The sequence below is a fragment of the Arvicola amphibius genome, chromosome 5 (assembly GCF_903992535.2).
Source record: "Arvicola amphibius chromosome 5, mArvAmp1.2, whole genome shotgun sequence".
In the NCBI taxonomy this organism is placed as follows: Eukaryota; Metazoa; Chordata; class Mammalia; order Rodentia; family Cricetidae; genus Arvicola; species Arvicola amphibius.
Window position 1 is genome coordinate 20408691 of NC_052051.1, and position 7020 is coordinate 20415710.

A 7020-nucleotide genomic window follows, 5' to 3' on the forward strand; every position below is an offset into this window, starting at 1 on the left:
CCCTCCTCCGCGCAGGTGAGCAGCAGAGAGAGACCTCAGAGCGCCCCACGGGGACCCCACCCAGTGTTCTCATTCTGCCCCAGATGCCGCCCTAGTTCTCTGGAGAACACCAGAGAGATAGGGACCAAGCTGGCACTGCCCCTAAGTGACCTTGGGTGTTCCCAAGTGTCCTCTTCTCCATGAAGAAGGGTTTGGGCCAGTCTCCGGGCATAGTCCTATCGCCTAAAACAGATGGGATTTAAGACTGTTGACAATACGAAAGATGGGTTTGTAATTGGTACACGCTCCTTCAAGGTTTGGTGTGCACAGCACACGAAAATGTGTGCACATAGGCCATTCTCCAGCAGCATTTCAGAGTCTACAAGGCTCATTGACTGACTAGCACCTACATGATTGTGGGGAGTTGGAATGTTGCTGGTCTGGATCCAAGTTATCTTGGGCTATTTTCAGCTCCTAAATAGTGGTTCTTTGCCTACCTCTGTCTCTAAACTGGCACCCTGGTGACTAACAGACCCCCAGCTTCCCCCAGCCCAAGGGCTAAGCGCATCATCAGAGACTATCTGAGCCTGCACCGAAGGTTTCCCTGCTTGACTATAACTTGCCTGTGCCCCATGAAGTACTCAGGAAATGGACCACCTTGGAACATGGTATTTGGGGCAACATAAATCTTTGTTGCCCAGCTGTGGGCACTCCTATTTGGCTCCAGAATCAACTATCGTTTATCTCCTTTGAGAGTTGCATCTGTGTGTTGACTTTCCTTGTTTACAAAAGTAATCCAGATGTCTTGTATGTCGACAACAAACAGCAACAGAATCATGGGATCACACAGTCTGGAGCAGATGAGACACTCCACATCCCTGCCCAACACAATCTACTGGGCAGCTATGCCAATGTGCTGTGGATTATTTCCTAAAAACGAGTATCAGCAAGGGAGGGGGCTGAGCAGTGAAGAGCACTCACTGCTCCTGTGGAGGACCTGGACTCAGCTCCCAGCACCCACAGGGAAGCTTACAGCTGCCTCTGACTCCACTTAAAAGGATCCAATGCTCTCTTCTGGCCTCTGTGGACACTGTACGCACGTGCTACAAATACACACGGGACAGTGCACATCTTTAGAACAATGCTGGATCACGTGTTCAGAAAGAAAAACTGTAGAGGTGGTTTTTTAGATTTGTTTTCAATTATGTGTGTATGTGTATGCACACGCGCACACACACGTGCATATACACGTGCATGAATGTTGGTGCATGCACACATAGGACACACATCGGATCTTCTGGAACCTAGCGGTATGGGGCAGTTGTGAGCCACACAATGTGTGGATGCTGGGAATTGAGCCCCAATTTTCTAAGGCCTTGAACTCACAGAGATCTGCCTCTGCCCACCAAGTGCTGAGATTAAAGGCATGTACCACCACCATCCGGTTAAACAACTACTCTTAACAACTGAGCCATCTCTCCATCCCTTAGAACTTTCCTATCCATGTGCAGGGGTGATAAGTGGCATGTTTACTGTTACATGTTTACATTAATAAAGATTCACAACAACCTAAACGTCTAGCCAGAGTCACTGGCTCATGAGTGCCTGGTGAACGTGTGAGGCGTGTCTCATGGTCTTCCAGAACGAGATTGCTCAGGTATAGCTCCACAAGGTAGCCTTGAAGAGCAGGGCTCTTGTTCCCAGTAGGGGAGATGGTGGCTTAAGGCAATTCTCTCTAAGGATGCCCAACTGGCAGCCTCTAGGAAAGGGAATAGGGTGGCAGATGTCTTCAGAAAATACTCTACACTGTTTCCTTTTTTTAAAATGTGCATGTATATGACTCAGCAGTTAAGAGCACTGCCTGCTCTTCCAAAGGTCCTGAGTTCAATTCCCAGCAACCACATGGTGACTCACCAACCATCTGTAATGAGATCTTGCGCCCTCTTGAGGAAGAGACCTGGTCAGTCATCCTCATCAACATAGACCGTGAAACCCAATAAGGACAAGTTCAACAGAACCGCCATATACAGGCTGCACATGCATGCTTTAGCGTTGCCGGGGCATAAATTTCATTCAATCTACAAAAATATTTAGCATTAAAAATAAAAGGCTAGTGCTGGAGAGACGGCTCAACAGTTAAGAGCATTAGCTACTCTTCCAGAGGACCTGGATTCAATTCCCAGCATCCATGTGGCAGCTCATAACTGTCTGTAACTCCCATTACAGGCAATCTGACAGCTTCACACCAATGTGCATAAAATAAAAGTTAAATAAAATAAAACAGAAGGCTCGGGGGCTTGTTGCTTGTCCAGAGAACCTGAGTTCAGCTCCCAGCACCCACCTTGGGTGGCTCACAAGCATCTGTAATCCCACCTTCAGGGTATTCGGCATCTTCTTTGGGCCTCTCAGAGCAACTGCATGTATGTTCCGTATATGCAGATACACACATGTACATCAAAATAAAACATTCTTTTTAATTGGAGGCCCCTTGGGTTTGTAGTTCTTTAGTTAGCTCATGCTGATATAGGGGTAGGGGTGGGGGGGCTGCTCATCGTGTGGACCCCTCTCTACAGGCAGGGAGTTTATCTCACCACACCTAGATCCTCTGTGCTCTTAAGAGGCAAACCAGGGGGGCTGGAGAGATGGCTCATGGGGCTGGAGAGACGGCTCAGCGGTTAAGATCACTGGCTGCTCTTCCAGAGGTCCTGAGTTCAATTCCCAGCAACCACATGGTGGCTCACAACCATCTGTAATGGGGTCTGCTGCTCTCTTCTGCCATGCAAGCAAGCACACAATAGAGCACTCAAGAAAAAAAAAAAAAAAGAGGCCCAGCAGGCCTCTCGGTCTTCCTAACTGCCCAGGCTAAATTCAGGACTCTTGGCTGTTGTTCTTGGGACACTGCCCGTTGCCCTCTGCCATCTGTATCCTGATTTTTCCCAGAAGCTCTGTCTGTCTTCCATCTTTTCCTCTCTGAGGGCTTAAGTTATAGCTGGGCCCGCCTCTTCAGCACCATGAACAGAAACACGAACAGCTTCACGCTATAGTTAACGTCACACATAACTGAATGTCCATTAGTTCGAAGGCACCTAGAGCTACCCCTGGGTTTGAACCCAAAGCTGCTCATGTCACCTGATTGGTTACATCAGGGCTCATGTAACAGGACCCTAACCATGCTGACTGGGAACATCAATAAGCATTGTTTTGAGGCCCAGAAGGCGAAGATCAAAAGCTGTCTCCCAGGAGCTAGACCCAGAGGAGAGCTAACCAGACAAGCCAGCATGGGGTGGAGTAGGGTGCAGTAAGTCAGCAGCAAGCAGGTGGCACCATTTCCCAGTAAGGCTCTGGAGGCAGGCGTCTGGGTTTGAAGCACTCAGTAGAGAAGGCACAATGAAAACCATGGTGTCCGGATGCCTACGTGAAAGCCAAGATGGCAATGAATGGGACGGAAGGCCTGGAGAGACCATTTGGCCAGCAAGCAACGGGAGCCTTAGGTGGAGGGACAGCAAAGTCTTCAGCATTCAGTGCGCGGCTCCAATTGTGCTATGGGCGTGAGAGCAGCAGGCAGCGAAAGTAGAGACAGGGCAAGGCCTGAAGGAGGCTGGCAGCAATTAGGGACTCCCTGAGCGATGGTGGGTGGCACTGCCTCGGGGAAGTTGTTTTCCAAGCTTTTCTCCAGGGCTGTTTAGCTCTGGCTTGGAGCCCTGGCTTTGTTATTTATCAAACAGGGCAGCCACCCGCCCTTTTGAAAAGATCTTTTATTTATTCTTTGACAGTTCCATACATGTAAACATTGTATCTTAATCCACCCCAGCTCTCCTTTACCTTTCTGTTCCCCCCAGATACCTCCCTACCACATCCCCTTTGCGCTTCCATGCATGCATGCATGCGTGCATGTGGTATGGATGCCCCATTTAAGGTTGAGCTTTCGACAGTCACTTACAGTCAGCACGCTGGCCAGCTAAGAGTCTCCCACACTCCCACAGCACAACCTTGACAAACCAGCTTTCTCCGCAGTAATGATCAGCGGCTTCCCTCATCCAACCTCAATGACTTGATTTTTTTTTAAAATATTTTTAAGACAGAGTCTCTCTATGTAGTCTGGAATTAACTACATAGACCAAACTGGCCCTGAACTCACAAAGATCAGCCTGCCTCTCAAATGCTGGGATTAAAGGATTTGATTTAATGCATGCAAAGTCTGAGAACAGTAGCTTTCAGCATTAGCCTAAGGCCCCTTGGGAGCAGTGAAAGGCCCAGACCCTCAGCCAGCTCCCTACTTTGGGAGCCATGACAGGCTGCTGAAAAAACCCAGTAAGATGTAAGCCCCTGACTCAGCAGGATGTTCTGAGTCCCCCCCCACCACCACCACCAACAACAAAAACTTGCCCAAACACCCTGATTACTGGGAAGAGCTGCCAGGTATCCTCCATGTGGTGAGGAACCAATCAGAAGTTAGCTGGTGGGCTCTGGCCATGCTTTACTGATAATAGTGGAATACAGTAACTGACCCCCCTCCCCCACTTCACCCCCCACTCCCGCCATGGCCTCCAGGGGTAGCAACCTTTCCACAGCTGACAGCTTCCCCAGCCGGGAGGTGTGCCAATCATGGGACTATAACTATGCAACTTGAAAACCCCCAGACCCTCACTCCCCTTGCTCTACCCCCAATAAATGCCCTGCCTCACAGTGGCTCAGGGTCTCTCCTACTCCACCCGCTGTGTCAGCTGCACCCGAGTTAACTCACAATTTTTTTATTTATTTATTTTCTTGGTTTTTTGAGACAGGGTTTCCCTGTAGTTTCTAGAGCCTGTCCTGGAACTAGCTCTTGTAGACCAGGCTGGCCTTGAACTCAGAGATCCGCCTGCCTCTGCCTTCCGAGTGCTGGGATTAAAGGCATGCGCCACCACCTCCCGGCTTTAACTCACAATTTAAAAGACTCTTTGCTTTTGCCTCGGATCTGGTCTCTTGGTGGTTTTGGGGGGTCCACACTCTGGGCACAACAGCAGGAAGGTATGTGAGACCCAGGAAGCATGCATCCTCACCTGCTGGTGCTCAGCTTTCAGGAGGCAAGCAAGAGACAGCTTCCTAGACATGGTTCAGCATGCAGAGGCATAAGGCAACATAGAATGTTTGGAAAATTGGGCAGGCAAGATGACTCAGTGGGCAAAGGCACTTGCCATCAACGCTGACACCCTGATTCAATTGCTAGGACCCACACAGCGAAAGGAGAGAACCAGCTCCTACAAAGTGTCATTGAACCTCCCCATGCATGCCCTGGCATACAAACACATGAGAGGGAGGGAAGAAGGGGAGAGGGAGGGCGGTAGATTAATAATTTCTTTTCAAAACATGAACAATTGCTAGGCGGTGGTGGCAGACGCCTTTAATCCTAGCACTCGCGAGGCAGAGGCAGGTGGATCTCTGTGAGTTTGAGGCCAGTCTAGTCTCTGTGAGGGCCAGCCAGGATAATCTAAGTCTGAGAAGTTCTTTACTTCCTCCAACCATTATCACCTGGGACTCTGGCCATCAATGAACTTCAGTGGAGGATGGAGTCTCAGTCGTTTACCCTGAGATGCTGCTGGGCTGCAGGAAAACCCAAAAACTGAGATTACCCAAAGGAAATTCCTGGCATTCCAAGCACTGTAGATAGAAACACCTGCCAGCGGGCTCTCAGGTTATTCCAATACGTTGGACATGCAGAGAGACCGAGTTTGCAAACTTGATTAAAATAAAGGCTCTTTGCTTTTACATATGGGACTCGGTCTCCTTTGTTGGCTTTTGTGGGGACCCACGGATTTGGGCATAACAGTCTACAGAGTGAGTTCAAGGACAGCCAAGGCTGTTACACAAACAAACCATGTCTCAAAAAACCAAAAAACACAAAACAAAAACAAAAAAAGACACACACTTAAGGCCTGAGCATATACAACTAAGCATGGCTTCTCTCTCAGGCAAGCATGACCTCTCTCCAGCAAACATGGCCTCTCTCTCTCCGGCAAGCGTGACCTCTCTCCGGCAAGCATGGCCTCTCTCTCTGGCAGCTCTGGCCTCACAGTATCTCTGCCCATTTTACAGAACAGAAGGAGCAGCTCCTGATATCCCTCTGTGGAGAAGGCTGAGGAAGCCAGGGATCAGCCTAGGTGTTTCCCCCGTAGCACCTGCTTTGCTGGATCCTGGGAATCTCTGCAAGAGGGGTACAGCCTTGAGATTACACTCCAGCGCGGGAGGCCCGACTTCCCCAGAAACATTTTCACTTACTAATGGGTTTAATGAGTGCAGAACTTCCTATTTTAAACAAACAAGTCATTAGCATTGACTATAGACTTGGAAATGGATCCTAATGAATTGCTAATTAGCCTCCTCCTCTTCCCAGGCTCTTTAGCTGGTAGAGTCTGTCTCTGGCCATCGCAGGCTTTATCTGGCTAGACTAGGATGTGCTCAAGCCTGTATTCATTCGCCCAGTCAGTGTACACTTTCTCGAACACCTACTATGTGTTATTGAACATGAAGACCAAGATCTCTTCCATACAGCTTGATGGAGAAGACAGCACTAATCAACTCCCCTCAGAGAGAAGACACACTGTGGGATGGCTGAGGGACAACGTGCGTTGGGAAGACTTGACCTTGTCCTGGGCTGATAAGGGGACTTTGTGGAATATTCTATTACACTGTGTGAATATATGTCACTGTGATTGGTTTAATAAAGAAACTGCTGGCTTATAGCTAGGCAGGAGAACCAGGCTAAGAGAATGCTGGGAAGAAGAAGGGCAGGGTCAGAGAAGACACCATGAGATGCAGAGCTAGCAGGGTGGAAAGTACATTCACGAGTTAAATGAGCCTTGGGCAGCACATTGATAGAAATGGGTTAATTTACGTTATAAGAGCCAGCTGAAAATGGGCCTAAGTTATCAACCAAGCATTTATTATTACTAATAAGTCTCAGTGTGGTTATTTGGGGAGTGACTGGCAGGACAGACCTGGTCAGTGATCTAGATGGAAAACTCTGTCTTCAGGATTTCCCTCAGAGGGGCCTTCAGGGGA